The 21,239-nt window shown below is 37.8% G+C and overlaps 1 protein-coding gene across 3 annotated transcripts in view; it reads left to right on the top strand.

The window, feature by feature from the left end:
* YES1 (YES proto-oncogene 1, Src family tyrosine kinase) overlaps positions 1 to 21,239 on the top strand; it is a 76,442-nt gene that overhangs the window by 19,886 nt on the left and 35,317 nt on the right. Inside the window, exon 1 of one of the 3 annotated variants that reach the window (XM_034996139.1) lies at positions 18,630 to 18,656. The exons of the other annotated variants lie outside the window; for them this stretch is intronic. The gene's annotated coding sequence lies outside the window, so the exon portion shown is untranslated. Of the gene's footprint in view, positions 1 to 18,629; positions 18,657 to 21,239 lie in introns of those variants that run through there. 3 annotated transcript variants of the gene reach the window in all.

Here is a 21,239-nt window from a genome sequence, read left to right as displayed (position 1 = left end):
AATCTCAGTATGATTTACAAATAATCCTCTTTTGGGATTTTTGTTTTTTGTTTTTTCCTTGTTTATTTCCTTTTTGGTAATAAGTGTAAAGGCTATGCTCTGAATATAGCCTTTGCTGAAGCTCACTAATGTGGTAGAAAGTTACTCTTTTTATTTTATAACTTAGTCTGTTTCCTCTTTGACATAAGAGTATTGGATCATGAAAAACTTTATTCATCTTATTTAGGAAAACTTGAAAACTTTTTTTTTCTTTTAAAGTAACCTTTACACCCAGTGTATGGCTGGAACTCATGACCCTGAGAGATGGAGTCACATGCTCTGCCGACTGAGCCAGTTAGGTGCCCTAAACAGAACATTCTTGTGTTGCCATTTCCTCAGATTTTATAGCATATATTCTGTTGTCAATACTCACTAAATGATAAAAACATCAGAAAATTGTTTCCAGTCAGAAGAAAGGTATTAATGTATATGGAATTTTAAATATCTGTTCCCCAAACCAGAAATATAAAATGTAGAACATAATAATATGACAAATGTTGATGTAATTCAGTTCAAACTTTTTTACATACTTGACCTGAGCAAGCAAATACTGCTAATACTGCTGTTAAGATTCTGATAATAGCACAAGATAGTATTGGGGAGTAAAAAAAATTCTTGTTGAATTCTCATAGTTTTCCATAGTTGGAAACTTCCACTCCTGTATATGAGAAACCTTAAAAATCAAACGTGTTCTTTTTTTTAAAGAAGATTTTAGAGAATATTTTATATACACATAGTTACCATACATATGTTTTTAAAAAATGATACCAGGATTGAAATAGTAGAGCACAGAGGTAAGGAATAGTTCAGAAATATTGTACCAGTGTTCTGGCTTTAATTCTTAAGTCATGCTAAGGAACTTGGGACTGAGAATAAGTGATCATTCTTAGCTCAGGGGAAAAGGCTCATCATAAAATATGAAGGTAGAAGGAAAGAAAACATCAACTTTTCTTTAATTAAAAACTTGGTCTCCTTTTAATACACCACCTTCATCAGACTAGAACAAAACCATTCATACTATTTCCACATTAATTTTTTACTTCAAAAAGTAAAATCAGGCAACTTCATATTCTTTGGAGATTTAAATTGTAGATGGAATGAAGTTCTTCAGAACATATGTCATGCGATATGTTTGATTTTATGATACAGATATGGTCCATGGAGCTCAATTATATAAAAATTTGATATGTCCAAATACTTTTTTCCCCATAAAATTCAGTTTATTCAAGTATCTATAATATTTCTATATGGAAAGAGTAGCTGTTGCTAAATAATGAACAGTGCAGGAAACTAATATTATCAATTGCTGTTGCCTCCCTGAATTGCTAAGATGATGTCTGGAAATGGTCACCATGCATTTTGCCTTTCTGATGTAACTGCTTGTCTTCTCACCCAGTTTATACTGACATTTTGAAGCTAGAGCAGTTTTTGAAGTCATAGCATTATCAAGTCTTTACAGCTTAAAGGGTATCTAGGTAACTAGTAAATTAATATGATATATGTTTACTATGGGTTGAATTTATTTTTTTTATCTTATGTGCAGTGTTTTTTTATCTACACTCCCTTCAGTTAAAGAAGCCAGATTCAGACATTAATTTGTTGACTAATATTTATCTTTTGGGTCCAGTCATAAACGTTGATTGGGAAAGGACCGGTAATTCATTTCAACAAACTTTAAAAGAAAAAAAAAATATGTCTACTTCAGGCAAGGCACCATGTTACTTAATTAAGCTTTTTAGGAGATAAAAAGGAAACTCTGTTTATTAGTTTCCTGTTTATTAAATATACTGCTACTGTAGACTTGGAAGAGATTTTGTATTGGAGGTTTAAAGTTCAGTGGCAGATCAAGAGAAGAGAAACACACGTTCAGGGAAGGTGTGGTGGAGGTGGGATTTGAGTATGTTTTGAAGGATAAGTAAAATGGACATTCCAGAGGGAGAAAATAACATGAACAAAGACACAAAGAAGATGGCAAAGGCAAGATAGATGCTTTCTGGTTATAGGGTGCTTCTAGCACAGAAATGTATGTGCTTCTACCATAGGAATAGCGGTCAGTCACGGGGCGCCTGGGTGGCTCAGTCAGTTAAGCGTCTGTCTTCAGCTCGGGTCGTGATCCTGGGGTCCTAGGTTCGAGCCCCACCATGTTGACTCCCTGCTCGGTAAGGAGTCTGCTTCTCTCTCTCCCTCTGCTTGTGCTGTCTCTCGCTATCTCTCTCTCAAATAAAATCTTAAAAAAAAAGGAATAGGGGTCCATCATATACTTAGTGGCTTTCAAACTTCACTGTTGCTACTCATCACCTGGGATGTCTGTTGAAATGTAGGCTCCTAAATTCTACCTCTAGAAATAATAATTCAGTAAACCTGGACAGAGAGCTAGGAATCTTCATTTTTACTAAATACCTGAGGCTATTGTAGGGACACATTTGTACAACTTGAGGCTTTAAATGTGTTCATTTTGACACGGGTAAACCACTGGAGCTCTGAAGTCTTATTGCCTCATTTGCTGTATGACCTTGGACAAGTTACTTAATCCTCTGTGATCAGGTTCTGTATCTGTAAATAAGAAAAGTAACAGTAATTGATTTTTAGGATATTTTGAGGCTTAAATGAGATAAACCATTTTTTTAAAGATTTTATTTATTTATTCATGAGAGATAGAGAGAGAGGCAGGGGCAGAGGGAGAAGCAGGCTCCCCACGGAGCAGGGAGCCCGATGCGGGACTCGATCCCAGGACCCTGGGATCATGACCTGAGCTGAAGGCAGACGCTTAACCAACTGAGCCACCCAGGCGTCCTGATAAACCATTTTAAGTACGAAGCATAGTGGCTACAATGTAGTAACTGCTCAGTAAGTGTCATCTGTTGTTTTGTAGATACTTTCATCTAGTTAAGAGAAATGTATTTTTTTTGCTAGATTATAATTCAGTTCATTAGTTATTCTACCCTACATGCTTCATCAGACTACTTCTTGGTGTATTACCTTGTGTTCAGTTACTTCGTTTACTCCTTTATTCATCAAAACCCCTTGAAATGTAATAATAATTTAATGCACATTATTAAATATACATATAAAATATGAATGTCATGACTACTTGTTCTTATTTGCTCACATTGATTTTTGTTTTATTTATTTTTTAAGATTTTATTTATTTGAGAAAGAGAACGTGTGAGTGAGGGGAGGAGTGGAGGGAAAGGGACAAGCAGACTGCACTGAGCTCGGAGCCTGAGGTGAGGCTCTATCTCAAGACCCTGAGATCATAACCTGAGCTGAAATAAAGATCGGACACTCAACCAGCTGAGCCACCCAGGTGCCTAATTTTTTTTTAGTAATTGGCAATGAAATACATGGTTAGCAAATTCAATACTTTTTCTATTCAAGGCAAAACAATATAACGTAACAATTCATTTGAATGAATTTTAATTCATTTAAAAATGCAAAGGTAGTATGGATATTGTTGAATGTTTTAATTCATTTAAAGATGTAATTTAAAAATAGAACAGGGTCGTCTGAGTGGCTCAATTGTTAAGCATCTGCCTTCGGCTCAGGTCATGATCCCAAGGTCCTGGGACCGAGCCCCGCATCGGGCTCCCTGCTTGGCAGGAAGCCTGCTTCTCCCTCTCCCACTCCCCATGCTTGTGTTCCCTCTCTCACTGTGTCTCTGTCAAATAAATAAATAAAATCTTTAAAAATAGAACAAACAAGAAACTATACTTTTATTTTTTTAATTTTATTTATTTTTAAAGATTTTATTTATTTGTCAGACAGAGCACAGGCGGGGGAGAGGCAGAGGGAGAAGCAGGCTCCCCACTGAGCAAGGACTCTGTGATCATGACCTGAGCTGAAGGCAGATGCTCAACTGACTGAGCCACCCAGGCATCCCAAGAAGCTATACTTTTAAAAACATTTTAAAAGTATGGCATTTTAGATTTTTCTTTTAAAAATTTATTAGAGGGAAATTTGACAGTATATATCACAACTTTAAAAAAGCATAACTTTTGGCTCATAGAAATCTTTTCTATCGAAGTGTTCATATACAGTCAATTGTCATTATTTACAGTAGTTATGTTTTAGAAAGTCACTGTGAACACTGAATTAGTGAATACTGACTCATTGCTCCTAGAGGAGTTACAAGGTTAGGTTCCATTGAGCCTCTGGTTACGTTTCTGTCAACTGATCAATTCGTAATCTCGTTCCATGTGTGCTTCTGTTCAATGTGTGACATCTTATTTAATGTATACTGTTGATTCATTAACACTGAACTCACAAATAGCACTCTAACTGATGTCCCAAGTGAAGCTTATATAACACATTCTCTGTAAGGCACACCTCAGCCTTTTTGGTTTAAGAACCCTAGACAGCACTTCAGCACTGACATCTGGGGGCCATTTTAAACAGTGACATCACCAACAAAACACACACAAAGTGACACTAGATAGACTGCAGAAAGGACACTTGTTTACAGTATGAGAGCCTTGTTTGACCTGAGCTGGGGACATGTAGATCTGGCAACTTAAATTTTCACAGCTCTGCACATATCTGCAAATGACCATAAAAACGCCATGAGCATTGAGTTAGGGGTATTTACAGATAAATCTTAGTAGAGTAGGCTAATTCACAGATAACTCCCTCAAATTAAGTACTCTTTTATCAAGCATCCCTCCCTCTGCAGGGAGGGGATAAAAAGGAAAAAATGCCTCCATGTTTGGTGTTGTAACAAAGAAGGAAGTCACCCATGTACTCACCCAAAGTCTCCCATCTTTAATTTTTTTTTTTTTTTTTTCTTTTTAAGATTTTATTTGCGAGAGAGAATGAGAGACAGAGAGCATGAGAGGGAGGAGGGTCAGAGGGAGAAGCAGGCTCTCTGCTGAGCAGGGAGCCCGATGCGGGACTCGATCCCGGGACTCCAGGATCACGACCTGAGCCGAAGGCAGTCGCTTAACCGACTGAGCCACCCAGGCGCCCCAAAGTCTCCGATCTTTAAATCCCTGGGAATTTTGGTAATTGTTTTGCTGAGACCAGTTTCCTGTCGAATTCTCGTTAGGGTACACTTGAAGAACAGTTGGGTCCAGTGTTATCCAGACAGATTTATGCCAACCACAGCCCTGTTACCAGGATTCAAGCCTTTTACAATGCTTCTGTCTCCTTCCAGCCACTTAGAACAAGGCCAGCTTTACTTGTTTCTCCTTCTCCCCCAAAGGCTAGTGCTTCAGAGGTTTGATAAGGAAGAGGAAGATGGTATCTCTTATTGGCTTTATTTCCCTCTAAGACCTAGTTAGATGAGTGAGTTCATTCAATTGACTTTGTTCTACTTTGAGAGCTAAATAAATTAAACCATTCTTCTAATTTAGAAAAGTTATGTTCCTTGGTACCTAATTAACATATACATTTTGAGCCAAAACATGTTCACTATCTAAACCATAACAGATCAGTATAATTTTGGTAGCATATTTATTACAAACACAGGGACTGTGATAGGCAGAATGATGGCTTCCCCCAAAAATCCATATCCTAACTCCCAGGACCAGTGAATGTATTAGGTTACATAGCTGAGGGGAAGTACAGTTGTAGATGAAATTAACGTGGCTAATTAACTGATTCTAAAGTAGGAAGAGTAGCCTGGATTATCCAGGTGGGTCCAGTTTAGTAACAAGGATGTTTAAGATTGGAAGAGGAAGGCAGAAGAGTCAAAGAAATTAACAGGCAGAAGCTTAGCCAGGCAGTGTTGCTGGCTTTGAAGATGAAGAGACTACTCCATGAGCCAAGGAATGCAGGCAGCCCCCAGAAGCTGGAAAGGACAAGAAAACCAATTCTCATAGATTCTCCAGGAGAGAATGCAGCCCTACTGACACCTTGATTTTAGCCTAATGAGGCCCATGTCAGACTTCTGAATGGTAAAATAATAAATTTGTGTTGTTTAAATCTACTAAGTTTGTGACAATTTGTTATGGCAGCAATAGAAATAGGTGATTTGTTATGGCTGAAGTGGAAGTAGAAGTAGAAAACACTGGCACAAAATCTGAGTTCATTCAACTTCTGGCTTTGTCTCTATTACTAATTTTGTGACATAGAACCAACTTACTTAATCTCTCAGGTTTTAAATTTCCTCATTTGTAAAACGGGGATAATAATGGCACATATCTTCAACGGTTACTGTCTGGATTAAATCAGTTAGTGCATCCAACACCTTTTTACTTTATATACATATGTTATTTAAATTTTATTTTATTTATTTATTTTTAAAGTAGGCTCCACACCCAGTGTGGAGCCCAACGTGGGGCCCATTGTGGGGCTTGAACTGATGACCCAGGGGTCAAGACCTGAGCTGATATCAGGAGTCCGATGCTTAACTGACTGAGCCACCCAGGTGCCCCACATCTGTTATTTAAATTTAATATGAGCATGGAGGAAATTTGCAGTTAAAAAGAAAATTTTAAAAACTTGCTCTTAATATAAGAAGAAACTAGAAACTGTGTTTAATAAATGTCCTATGGACACTTAAAATTGCAAGAAAAGTTTTGGCCATATATGTGACAAAATGTGTCTCAAAATAGGCATTTTTGCAAATAAGAAATTTGGGAAGACTCAGTTAATTTAGCATTCCTGTTTTCTTTAGTGTAAGTAACATGTTTATTTTGTTTATTATTAAAGGAAACAGCTAAAAAACTTTGTTAATTGTGTATTACAAATATTAATATCAGGTGAGAAATTAACCAGTAAATGATACGTATAAAAGCTTAGAAAAATCTGTGTAGAGGCAGGGAAGTAGATATGTTAACTCACTTCATCTTATTCATATCAGGTGAAAAATTAACCAGTAAATGATACTACATATAGAAGCTTAGAAAAATCTGTGTAGAGGCAGGGAAGTAGATATGTTAATTCACTCTTACTGTTTTATGCTGATTTTTCCAATTGAACTAAGTTGAGCTCTCAGATACAGTTTTGTTATAACCTTGGATCTATACTTATTGCTAGAGAGCTGTAAAATGTTATGTGATGATTTTTCCCAAATGTTTTTTCCACTTTATATAAGGTTTTCTGTTCAGTTTGGAACAAGATATGAGGAAGGCGTTTAGAGTGTGCTAATCCAAATTTTAAAAGGTGTTTTTGAGATCTATTCCCAATTCTCTCTGGATCTCTAGCTAGAAGTGTGCTGTATAATTTGAAATTTTCTTAGAATATCTTTAAATACTTTGTAGTCTGTCTTGCATCATAAGCTGTTCAGATCAGAAGTTCAGGGAGTTAAAAATAAAGAGAATAATCCTTTTTACATGTTTCATGTTGATAACACATTTTCCATTCATATAAAACTTAAAATCAGAGACGTGTAACTTAAAACTTTACTAATTACTAATATATTCTTATTGTAGCTAATTCACTTAAGTAAAAATAATTCTTGTGAAACATTAATAGCATTTACTTAACGGATGGAGTAGTAAGCCCCGAATGTTTTGATTGCCTAGACTCCCTCATTTTCTAAGACCTTCCCCATCTGCCATGTTTCAGTGGTGATCCCACTGGCCTGAGGAGCCTGGGCTAGAGTCTTTAGGAATTTGGAGTTCAGACTTAGTATCCCTCTCCCTAGCTCTAAAATAAGGATCTATAACTCTGGAAGTATTGGCAGCCATGTTCTACCCTGTAAAGAGTCGAAAAAGCTATTCTGCCATAGGAGAGAAGAATGAAACAGATGAACAGGGTAGCAGAGGTGAAAGATGGAGAGAGATGGAAACACATGAAGGGAAAGAGGAGAGAGATGGATAAATAGGAGAGGAGGAGATGAGGAAGAAAGGGTTGGAAGGGGGGCAGACAGAAGGACCAGAAAAAAGAAAACAAGGAAACGTACTTTCTTATTATTTAAGTTCCTGGTTCTAGTTTTCCCCTATGACTTTGAATTCCACGAGAACGTCCTGTAGGCTTTATAAAAATTCTCCTTTTTTGGGCACCTGGGTGGCTCAGTTGTTAAGCTTCTGCCTTCAGCTCAGGTCATGATCTCAGGGTCCTGGGATCGAGCCCCACATCAGGCTCCCTGCTCATCGGAGAGCCTGCTTCTCCCTCTCCCTCTGCTGCTCCCCCTGCTTGTGCTCTCTCTGTGTCTCCGTCAAATAAATAAATAAAATCTTTTTTTTTTTTTTAAGATTTTATTTATTTATTTGACAGAGAGAGAGACAGCGAGAGAGGGAACACAAGCAGGGGGAGTGGGAGAGGGAGAAGCAGGCTTCCCGCAGAGCAGGTAGCCCGATGCGGGACTCGATCCCAGGACTCCGGGATCATGACCTGAGCCGAAGACAGACGCTCAATGACTGAGCCACCCAGGCGCCCCAGATAAAATCTTAAAAAAAAAAAAAAAAAAAAATTCTCCTTTTTGCTTCAGCTACCTTTAGTCAGATTCTGTTCTTGTAGCCAGAAGAGTCTTTACCAATACAAACACTTGCCTTTGTTTATGTGTTACCTGCTCTCTATATAATGTCAGTTAATTGTCATAACCTTACAAGATAGGTATTATTAATCATAAAAAAACAACAACTTAGAGTTTAGGAGCAATTTAAGTAATTGGTTTTTTTTTTTAAAGATTTTATTTATTTATTTGACAGAGAGACAGAGTGAGAGCACAAGTAGGCAGAGCAGCAGGCAGAGGAAGAGGGAGAAGCAGGCTCTCCACTGAGCAGGGAGCCTGATGTGGGGCTCGATCCCAGGACTCTGGGATCATGACCTGAGCCAAAGGCAGACGCTTAACCGACTGAGCCACCCAGGCGCCCCAGCGATTTAAGTAACTTGATAAAGGATTACATAATAAGTGACAGAACCAGGATTGAAATGTAGGTCTAACTCCAAAGTTCTTACTCATTCACTCTAAAAATATTGGATATCAGCTCTGGGGTAGATAGTAGGCCAGCCTACAATAAAGACAAAAAATTTGCTGTCCCAGAGTTTACAGTTCAGAGGAGGATAGAGACAGTCAATGACAATTCAGGGTAGTAAATGGTTGGGGGAGGGAATAAAATGTGCTGTAAGAGCACTTGAGAGGTCATGGAAGATTCCTCAAATGTTTAAGGCCTGAAGGTTGGGTATTCGTAAGTCAAGCATAAGGAAAGGTAGGTTTTGCCAAGCGTTTGTGAAAAGAATATGGTGCATTTGAAGATCTAAAAGAAATTTAGTATGTAGGGAGCATAGAATGCAGGAGATGAATGGAAAAAGATGAGCCTGGAGAGGTAAATAAAGCAAATTATGCAGGGCCTTCTGTTTCATATTAAGGTGTTTGGCCTTTATTTTGAGAGCAAGAGGAGGTTAGGGCCATTGAAGTCTCCTAATGTTAACCTTTAAAACTGTCAGTTATTTTGACCAGGAAAATGGGTTTATTTAGATATAGCAGAGCATTGCAATTTGGGACACCATGGGCAAGTTGAGATCAAAGGAGAGGAACCTTACTTTGTAGAGAAAAGGAGAAAGTTGGAAGTTGAACAAAAGTCCTTTAGAGGAAATTGGGAGTTCAGTGGTGATGGTTTCTCATAGGCGGAGTTGTGGTATTTTCTTAATATCCCGAGCTTGTTGCTGTAGGCAAGGAGAAATTCTTCTCTTCTCCTATTGAAGGAGTAAAGTAGGCTTCTTCCCTTTGGGAATGTGAGGTATGTCTCTCCCTTTTGATACCCACAATCTCAAGTCCTTCTAGCCTCCCAACTCCATTTTAAATGAGGTTCCCTTTATTCAGTTTCACATTCCTTATCACATTTTCTTTGTAGAAAACACATCTTCACATTGCAACCATAAAAGACTGGAGAAACTAACACTCGAAGTATAGAGGTCAGTTAAGGAAGTTTTTGCAGTGGTACAGACAGTAAATGATTAGTAGCCAAGTGAAGTAGTCATTGGTAAAGTGGAAGAATTTTGGAGATTACAGGGTAGTATGGTCAGGTCCTGGTGACTCATTGAATATATGGGGTATGAGTTAAAAATTACTCTCAGGAGTCTAAGGCAGTATGTACTTACCATTGATTGAAACATGGGTGACAGAGAAGGAAGAGTGGGTTTTGATGGGAAAGATGACAGGTCCCATTTTGGAGATGGTAAATTTGAGATTCCTGGACGGTGTTCCAGGGGCTGCCCAGCTAAAAGAGCCTCCTATAGTAAGTGGGTATTTTGGCAAAACTAGAACTAATCTTTCATTTTCACCCTTTGTTTCTGGAAGAGAATGCCTGCAGGTATATATGTAATAAGTTTTTATATTTTAGAAGATCTGAGAGACTTTTTCTGTTAATTTAAAAAGTAAACCATGTTCTCTTGCAGCAAATTGCTAGAAAGTCATTGCTTGTCTTTGCCATTCTACTGTATAATTACCATTATTCTGTAGACTGTAGAAGAAAAAGGAGGCCTGTTTAAAAGCAAAATTGGTATTTACCATATCCATTTACCTAGTAGATATCCAAGCAATTATATTGGCATTGGTTTTGAATGAAGCAGGCTAAGAAAATTAAACAATAAACATTTAAGTATCTAATATATACCCAACCCATACTTTATTTATTGAGGACAGGATAGAATTTTCTTAATGAAAGTTGAAAATTAAATCTTAACATTTGGTAATTAAAGTTTTGAGCAGACGTTTAATTTGTATCAAATTCTAACAAAATAAACTACATGTAGTAATATATCATCTTGCTTGAGAAAGGATATTAGGTAGGAAAATAAGCCTAAAAAGGACAGTGTTTTAAAAGAACATGTTTAGGGGTACCTGGGTGGCTCAGTCCGTTGAGCGTCTGCCTTCGGCTCAGGTCGTGATCCCAGGGTCCTGGAATTGAATCCCTTGTCAGGCTCCCTGCCCAGTGGTGAGTCTACTGCTCCCTGCCCAGTGCCGAGTCTCCTTCTCCCTCTCCCTCTGCCCCTCCCCCTGCTCGTGCTCCTGCTCTCTCTCTCAAATAAATAAAATCTTAAAAAAGAAAAATAAACATGTTTATTGTGTTCGCTTTGGCAGCACATATATTAAAAACATGTTTGTAACTTCTAAAATTCAAAACAAAATTTTTTGGAAAAAAGTGGTTTTTAGATATACATAATATGCACAAATTAAATTCTTGGATATCAATTAAAACTTATTAAAAAAAACTTTTTTCTTACTCCTATTACTAGAAATATTAGCTTGACTGTGAGAGCCATGTGTATAGCTTCTGCTAATTCCTGAGAAAAGGCTTGTGGTTGAACAGAATACAAGACCTGCACCAAGAGGTATCAAAGATCAGAAAGGTTCCTGTAACAGATTAAACTGATTTCTTCTTGCCTTACTTCCCAGCTCATCTCCAGCTATGCTCCCCTTCATGTGATTCATGGGACTTATTTTGGTTTTTGAAGCACGTTTGACTACTCCTTGCTTGTTACTTCTGTTGCTGAAAGCTTCCTCTCCTCTTCTGTATTAATTTCATGTGTATAATTGTATATTCAGTTTATATACCAATTAAACTTCAAAGTTTTAAATCTGTTGGCTAAAACATACATTGAAACTCAGGGTATTGTTACAGCAAAAGCATGGTGGGAATAAAGTAGAAGTGGGAATTTGGGGAAAATTAAAAGACTTTCAGGTCAATTTTAAAAACTTTCTAAGAATGTGTATCTAATTTCTCCTGCTCTTTAGTCTTAAAGTAATATCTAATTATTTACTATGATTTGAAGGTATAAAATCTTGGTAAAGGACAGTAGTAGATAAAGTGTGAAAATCTGAGAGGATAAAAATTTTTAAGAGAGGGGGCGCCTGGGTGGCTCAGTTGGTTAAGTGTCTGCTTCAGCTCAGGTCATGATCTCAGGGTCCTGGGATCCAGCCCCGCGTCGGGGGGTCTCAGCTCAGTGGGGAGTCTGCTTCTCCATCTGTGCTCTCCCTCTCTCAAATAAACCTTTTTAAAAAATCTTTTTAAGATAGGTATAAAATCAGCTTATTTTTTTCAAAAGTTGAGTGAATTTGTAGAGGGAATTATGCCTAATAAATATTTACATGTGTCTTTCTACCAACAAACTGTTTTTAATAATTGCCTAAAGTGGCCAAAGATAATTAACTTTTACCTGGTATCTTCATAATTCAGATCTGTTCCATGTTGAATATAATAATTTTTTTAAAATCTTGGGGCTTGGGGCGCCTGGGTGGCTCAGTTGGTTAAGCGACTGCCTTCGGCTCAGGTCATGATCCTGGAGTCCCGGGATCAAGTCCCACATCGGGCTCCCTGCTCAGCAAGGAGTCTGCTTCTCCCTCTGACCCTCCCCCCTCTCAGGTGCTCTCTCTCTCTCTCTTTCTCATTCTCTCTCTCAAATAAATAAATAAAATCTTTAAAAAAAAAAAATCTTGGGGCTTTACATTAAGTTGTGATTTTTATTACCACAATTCCTAATAAAATACATTGTAAGTATTTTTTACAACTTTTTTTTTTTTAAGATTTTATTTATTTGATAAAGAGCGCACAAGCAGAGGGGGAGCAGTGAGAGGGAGAAGCAGGCTCCCCGCTGAGCAGGGAGCTGACTCAGGGCTTGATCCCAAGACCCTGAGATCATTACCTGAACCAAAGGCAGATGCTTAACTGACTGAGCCACCCAGGTGCCCTTTCTTTACAATTCTTTACATATTTTTAAAATCAGGTCTTTCTTATGGCTGATCCTATGCCAGATTTTATTAAAGAAACCATAACCAGATTTCATTAAAGAAACCAAAGAGGAATTTAGAATGAATGGGCTTACTTTTTCTTTAAGGTCAATTGTTTATCTAAAATGAAAAAAAAAGGTAGAAAATTGCTGTCACTGAGCACTGCAAGCTCAGTTTTCCATTGCTCACATTTTCTGTTCTCCTTTGACTCTTGGAAAATTAAGTTCTTTGTTTGCTTTTACAAGACAAAGTGCACGCCCTTTAGTAGTCTGCTGTTTCCTCCTTTCCATTCTATGTTTTCTATTCTTTCCTAGTCCTGCCTGCCCTTTGTGCTTTATGCTAAAGGGAGGAGATTTAAAAGTGAAAGTTAAAGAAAAATCATCCCTTATGTTTATGGTCTATAGAGCACTGTGACCTGTAGAGAACTGATCATTTCATATCTTATGATAAATTCTATAAATTTTTTTTTTGATTTCTTACAGATTTAAAGCTTAGTTGTAAACTGGAGCCATCCGCGCAAAATGCCAAACTAGGGCTCCCTCCACCCCACCACTGGATACAGCATATAATGTAATAATTGCTTAGCTTGCTAGAATTAGTTTACAGATACAGTGTACATTTAAATTTTTTAAAGGTTCAAAAGTATGTTAAATTGAGAAAATCACTATTAATAATAAAGCAATACGATCATGGTGCAGAGGTGTGGAGTACTGTTTTCAGTTAGACTTGGGGAGTGAAGCTGACTGCCAATAGTGTTATCGTGTTTGTAACATTTTCTAAAGGGCTAATATTTAATAACTTATCAAAGAACAGAAAATGGTATACAGAAGGCTTCCCTAGAGGCTCTGTATGGGTTTTGGAAAGAAGGTAACCTAGAACTCAGACGACTCAGCCTCATCTCCTTGAGCAAGTCAACCTTCCCAGGCTTCAGGTTCCTTATATGATGTAGAGATTATCCCTACTCTTTTTTTTTTTTTTTTTAAAGATTTTATTTATTTATTTGACACAGAGAGAGAGCACAAGCAGGGGGAGTGGCAGGGAGAGGGAGAAGCAGGCTCCCTGAGGAGCAGGGAGCCCGATGCAGGGCTCAATCCCAGGACCCTGGGATCGTGACCTGAGCCGAAGGCAGTCGTTTAACCAACTGAGCCACCCAGGCACCCTATCCCTACTCTTTTGCTGGTAACATATTAGGATTATTATGGGATCAGATTAATTAATAAAGTACTTTGGAAACAGCATTGTCAAAGTATAAAATATTAAAACGAAATACCTTAACACATGGTGCAGTGTGCTAATGATTGAGCTAGATGCATTAAGAAATATATCAAATTTGTTCCAGCTCTATTAGTCACACTGTTACAGAGCAGGTTCACTATAGGTAATTCTGATATATGACCATCTACATATATATAAAGTTGAAAACATTTTTATCTGACTTAGGTAATTGATAAGTTAGGAAATGGTTGGAAAACCTGCAAGTATTTATAGAACTCTTTCTATGCTTGGCCCTTTTGGGGGAAACAATTTGTTGGGTTGTTGGATAGAATTATTCAGAACCAAGTAATTTATTCTTTCAACAAAAATGAACTGAATGTCCATATATATAAAGTAGTTTGTGTTAATTAGAAGGAAATATAAGATCCTTGTGACAGGGGTGGCAGGGTGGCCGGGTGACTCAGTCAGTTAAACGCCTGACTCTTGATTTCAGCTCAGGTCATGATCTTGGGGTCGTGAGAACAAGCCCCGTGTTGGGCTCCACATCACAGGTCTGCCTGAGGTTTTCTTCCTCCCTCTCCCTCTGCCCCTCCCCCTACTCATGTGCACACTAGAACACTCTCAATAAAGTCTTTAAAAAAAAAGATCCTTGTGACATAAGCTCTGTTCCCTGTTGCTATTTATTTTGGCCTCCTCTTTCCTTTTATTTTATGTTATACTTCAGCACTGAACTACTTATGGTTTCAAAATCCACTTTGTTCTCTCTCGTCTGTGGGATTCTGAACATCCTGCTATTTCTGCCTAAAACACAGTCTCTGATTTGTGTAGTTAACTTTTTTTTTTTTTAAGATTTTATTTATTTATTTGACACAAGAGACAGCGAGAGAAGGGAACACAAGCATGGGGAGTGGGAGAGGGAAGCAGGCTTCCCACGGAGCAGGGAGCCTGATGCGGGGCTCGACCCCAGGACTCTGGGATCATGACCTAAGCCAAAGGCAGATGCTTAATGACTGAGCCACCCAGGTACCCCTGTGTAGTTAACTTCTAATTGGCCTTTTTATCTTCCCCAGCCCATAAGCCTGTGTTTTGGAAGTTTAAGTGATGGGAAAAGCAGGTTAGGAAAGTAAATTGGGGAAGTTAACCTGGAATACCTTAATAAATCTTTATAAAGTCTTTATAAATCTTTACTTTGTAAAGATTATTAGGTAGTCAACATGTTAGAACCTCTTTTGGTAGAATTAGAGGTTGAGAATCACCATAAATTGCAGATTATGAAGCAGAGTTGTAGAAATGGAGGTGATCTGAAGACAGATAAAACAAGCATGCATTCATATGTTCTTAGCTTTGTTTTAGGAGACATAGGTGAAGGGGATACAAATGTCACTCCTCTGGTATTTAGAAAATACAGAGAATGCGTATAGATTATAAAAAAAAAAAAAAGACAACCCTATAGAAAAGTGAACAAGTGTCTTGAACAGGCATTTCACAAAGGAGACTGGCCAATGAACATGTAAAGGTGCTCACTTTATTAGTAATTGTGAGTGTAAAGTTCAAATCACAATGAGAGACCACTACATGTCCGCCAGACGATTGAAAATGCCAAGTACTAGTGAAGATGTGAAGCAATGGTAACTCTCATACTTTGCTGTTGGGAGTATAAACTGGTACAGACACCCTGGAAAACTGTTCAGCAGTGTATACTCTGACCCAGCAATCTCTACTGCAAGGTGTATTTCCAGTAGAATGGTTGCTGGCAGTACATTTCTTGATCTGAGTGATGAGTTACATTGGTATTCAGTTTCTGCTAATTCATTGAGGTGTACATTTGTTATGTTTACTTTTCTGTGCATGTGTTATACTTTAATAATTTTTTTTTTCAATTTTCCTATTCTTATATTCTGGAGAGGGGAGCCATCATTATCAAAATCATCACCATGAATGAGTAATATATGCCAGGTACTGTTTTAGGTGCATTACAGATAACTCATTTAGCCCTCAACAACTCTAGGAGGCTTACTTTTAGTATCCCCATTTTGTAGTTGAGGAAACTGAGGCACAGAAAGGTTGAGTAACTTGCCAAAGCTGACACAGCTAAGTGGTGGACCCAGACTTTGAACCTAGATATTTTGTCTCTAAAGTCTGTGCTCTTAACTACTATACTGTACATCCAATAAACAAAACAGTCTGTGCACTTAACCCTTATGCTTTATATGGTGATAAATGGCATCAAGAAAAATAAACCAGGTTAAAGGAGAATAGGCAGTGTTCTAGGGAGTGTTGTATTGCTGCTTCATATAGGTTAGTCAGAGATGGTGTCATTGAGAAGATGACAGCACAAAGACTTAAAGAAGCTGAGGGATAAGCTATGCAGGTGTCTGGTAAGAGCTTTCCAGGCAGAGGGAGGAAAGTGCAGTGGTCTGAGATGGCCCATCTGAAGGATAGGAAGAAGTCTGTGGCAGAACTGGGGCAAGTAAGTAGTAGGAGATGAGGTTAGAGAAGTAACTGGGGCTACATGGTAGGCAGAGGACTAGGGGAGTTGTGTCCTAGAAACCAGGTGGAAAGCATTTTTAGGAAAAGAGATGATCCCTGTGTCCAGTGTGGCTGACAGCTCAAGTAAGATGAGGACTGAAAATTGACTATTGGATTAGCAATGTGGAGTTAATTGGGGACCTTAATTGCAGTTTTAATGTAGTGGAAGCAGCAAGCACAGTCAGAAATCCAAAAACTTTAGACTACATTGTAAGCAAGTATGAGAAATGTAGGGAAGTTGGAATAAATTTTGCTAAAATAAAGTTGGTAAAGAATGGTAAAATTGGTAAAAAAAATAAAGGTGGTAAAGTTGAAACAGACAGGATTATCAAAGGTTTGAAGAAAGAGAATGCCTGAGTATCTGAAATATCTGGTAGCATTTCTTGTTGTTGTCACTACTTTAATCCTTTATTTCCTACAGGAATTTGAAACAAAAGACAAATGTAATGGCCCTGGTTTTCAAGTACAATAATTTACATTCTTTTGGGGGATGACAGGACAGCCATATGAGAAATAGTAAAGGGACCATTTTACTTCTCTGCTCCTGAGAACTTGCCTCATCAACAAAACTCTTGATATTTTAGTTCCACATTTTTTATTGCCCATTATCCAGGGAAGATGAGAAAGTAGTTCAGGTGTGATGAGGAATCAAGGTAAAACTTTGCATATACATTTGACCCTTGAACAGTCAAAAATTCATGTATAACTTTTGACTCCCTCAAAACTTAACGACTAGTAGTCTACTATTAACCAGGAGCCTTAACAATAACAGAAATAATCAACACATATTTTGTATGTTACATGTATTAAACGCTGCATTCTTACAGTAAAGAAAAAAGAAAATGTTAAGAAAATCATAAGGAAGAGAAAGTATGTACAGTACTGTAAAAAATCTGTGTATAAGTAGACCTGCGTAATCAAACTTGTTCAAGAGTTAACTCTGTTGGGGCGCCTGGGTGGCTTACATGGTTAAGTGTCTGCCTTCGGCTCGGGTCATGATCCCAGGGTCCTGGGATGGAGCCCCACATCAGGCTCCTGGCTCAGCGGGGAGTCTGCTTCTCCCTCTCCCTCCGCCTCCCCCACTGCTCATCCTCTCTCTCTCTCTCTCTCTATCTCTGTGGCTCAAATGAATAAATAAAATGTTTTAAAAAAATCAACTGTATTGGGCGCCTGGGTGGCTCAGTTGGTTAAGCGACTGCCTTCGGCCCAGGTCATGATCCTGGAGTCCCGGGATCGAGTCCCGCATCGGGCTCCCTGCTCGGCAGGGAGTCTGCTTCTCCCTCTGACCCTCCCCCCTCTCATGTGCTCTCTCTCATTCTCTCTCTCTCAAAAAAAAAAAAAAAAAAAAATCAACTGTATTAACCTGATTCTAACACAGAAATTTATTTCAGTTTGAAAGGTTTTCACTTTAAGTACATTTTGCTAAAATGGGCATCCATATAGCTAAAAGCAAGAACTTACACTAAACAGAACAGACGTGATGGTACCTTCTAGACTCACAGTCTCTTAAGGAGAACCACGGGGTGAGCACCTGATGGCCATACCATAACTGGTCAGCAAGTTAGGGCTTTTGCTTTTACTCTCCTTCATATCAGTGTAAACTCAGAAATAGGCAAATCAAGCAGTGGCTGTGGGAAATTGCAGGAACCTGGAGTAGACCACAAATGAATCAAAATTATAAGAAGAAGTTATGAGGTAGGGAACAGCTATCCCAGCAGAGCAAATAGTTGATTAAAGCATCAGGAATACTGAAATAGAGATGCTGAATCCACATATGGTAGGGAAGTAATAAGCTCCTAGCAATAAAGCAGTGATAACCTACTGTCAAGATACCCATTCAAACTGAAACAACAGCCTTTTGGGATTAATCTGTATGATCAGATTGTTCTATAGTTTCTGACTTTTAATGAGATTTTTAACTTCTCCCCGTTACTATTTCTTTTCTTTAGAATAAAACCCCTTCTTGAGTTCAAAACAGCCTGCCGAGCATTAAGCTATAAATTTTAGACTTACCATGTGGGCACATAAGGAAATGATACTTATTTAAAAATTATTTTCTTTCTTGAAAAATTTGTTTTTAAGATTTTATTTATTTATTTGACAGAGAGAGACACAGCAAGAGAGGGAACACAAGCAGGGGGAGTGGGAGAGGGATAAGCAGGCTTCCCACTGAGCAAGGAGCCCGATGCGGGGCTTGATCCCAGGACCCTGGGATCATGACCTGAGCCTAAGACAGACGTTTAACGACTGAGCCACCCAGGCATCCCTTTCTTGAAATTAAAAGGAAAATCCCACAGAGTACTTTTAACCAATTACAGTAAAACACTTAAAATGTTCATTTGTTTGAAAGTGATCATTATTAAAGAATAAATCTGTTACATAAACTGAAGTACAAATTTATTTAGAAATAAATACTCTCTGCACTTTAATGACCTTAAAACCAGGGAATGAAATGTTTTTTTCTAGGGATTAATTTTTACGAACATTAAAAACTCAAAATCTGCACAAAATATATTAAACAACTGTTTTCAGATGTTGGACAACAGCAGTGCAGGACTGTGATCCCTGAAATAAGGAAAACAAGCCAGCTGTATGGTCACCTAATCACCCCAACTTCCTGCCTAGAGGCACAGTCTGAATTACAGAGCAGAGAGAGGAATCTTGGGCAAAGGACAGTGGTCTCAACAAGTTGAGGAGACAGAGATCAGAATTCGTGGAGGCTGAGGCAGTTGAAAGTTACAGGGCAAAATTCCAAAAGAAGGACACTATGTAGGAAAATAATTCTAAAAGCTTCTGTAGGAGTCTCTCTGACTTTTTATTTTTCTCTGAATTCTGGAACATGTGTGTAGAATGAAACTATAAAGCCAGGCAAAGGTTGACCAGGTTGATATGAGCTAATAGCCCTTTGAGGTCATAGACGGTGGGGAGGCATTTGAGTTTTTTCTAGCTAGCAAAGTCCTTGTTGATCATTCAGAACTTTTAATAGAAACGCCCAAGGGCTGTGGTACTAAAGTACGTTAATAAAGAAACATTATGAACAACTTTATGCTAATACAAATTTAACAGTTTGGATAATTAGACAAATCTCAAAAGCTATAAGTTACCAAAGTGTAACAGAAATGGAGAATGTGAGTAGCCCTGTATGTTATAGATATTGAATTGGTAATTTATTTCACTTAGCATAATACCTTCTAGGTCTATCCATGTTGTTGCAGATGTCAAAATCTCATTCGTTTTTGTGACTAAGTAATATTCCAGTGTGTGTGTATCTATCACATCTTTATCCATTTATTTAAAAAAAATTTTTAAGTAGGCTCCACACCCATCATGGAGTCCAACATGGGGCTCGAACTCATGATCCTGAGGTCAAGACTCTGAGATCAAGACCTGAGATCAAGAGTCAGATGCTCAACTGACTGAGCCACCCAGGCACCCCTATCCATTTTATCTATTAATGAATACTTAGGTGCTTCTGTATCTTGGCTATTGTAAATAATGTTGCAGTAAACATAAGGGTGCATGTAGCTTTCTGAATTAGTGTTTGTTTTCTTTGGGTAAATACCCAGTGGAAAAAGTAGATCACATAGTTCTATTTTTAAGTTTTAGAGGGACCTCCATACTGTTTTCCACAGTGGCTGCACCAATTTCCATTACCACCAACAGTGCATAAGGGTTCCTTTTCTCTACATTTTCACCAATACTTGTTATTTCTTTCTGATTTAATCATTCTGACTGCTGAGAGGTGATATCTCATTGTGGTTTTGATTTGCCTTTCCCTGATGACTAGTGATGTTGAACATCTTTTCACGTGTCTTTTGTCTTCTCATGTGTATGTCTTCTTTGGAAAAATGTCTACTCAGTTCTTCTGCCCATTTGTCAACCACATTTTTGTTATTTTGGTGTTGATTTGTATAAGTTCTTTATATATTTTGGGTACTAACCCCTTATCAGATATATAATTTGCAAATATCCTCTTCCATTCACTGGGTTGCCTTTTATTTTGTTGATGGTTTCCTTTGCTGTGCAAAAAAGCTTTTTATTTTGGTGTAGTCCCAATAGTTTATGTTTACTTTTGTTTCCCTTGCAGGAGACCTATCCAAAAATATGTTGCTAGGGCTGATGTCAAAGAGATTACTGCTTGTGTTGTTTTTGTTTTAGGGGTTTTATGGTTTCAGGTCTCACATTTAGGTTTTTAATACATTTTGAGTTTGGTTTTGTTTTTTGTTTTCATTTTTGAGGTTTTTTTTTTTTTCTATAGTATAAGTGGTCCAGTTTTATTCTTTTGCATGGAGCTGTCCAGTTTTCCCAACACCCTTTATTGAAAGACTTTATTGAAAGACTGTCTTTTCCTCCTTTGTCATAGATCAGTTGACCATATAAGCATGGGTTTATTTTTGGGCTCTCTCTTCTATTCCATTGACCAATGGATCTGTTTATGTGCCAGTACCATACTGTTTTGATTATTATAACTCTGTAGTATATCTTGAAATCTGGGATTATGATATCTCAGCTTTGTTGTTCTTTCTCAAGATTGCTTTGGCCATTTAGGTCTTTTTTAGTTCCATCCAACAAATATTAGGATTCTAATTCTGTCAAAAATGCTATTGGTATTTTGCTAGGGATTGCATTGAATCTGTAGATTGCTTTGGGTATTATAGACATTTTACCAATATTCTTCTAATCCATGAATATGGTATACCTTTCCATGTGTGTTGCCTTCAATTCTTTTCATCAGTGTTTTAAGGTTTTCAATGTACAGGTCTTTTACTTCTTAGGGTAAATTTATTCCTCGTTCGTTCTTTCTTTCTTTCTTTCTTTCTTTCTTTCTTTCTTTCTTTCTTTC

This window comes from Mirounga leonina, unplaced genomic scaffold (assembly GCF_011800145.1).
Source record: "Mirounga leonina isolate KUSES-001 unplaced genomic scaffold, KU_Mleo_1.0 Mir_93, whole genome shotgun sequence".
Lineage (NCBI taxonomy): Eukaryota > Metazoa > Chordata > Mammalia > Carnivora > Phocidae > Mirounga > Mirounga leonina.
Note: the sequence above shows the minus strand (reverse complement) of the source record. Positions and strands in the feature narration are given on the sequence as shown.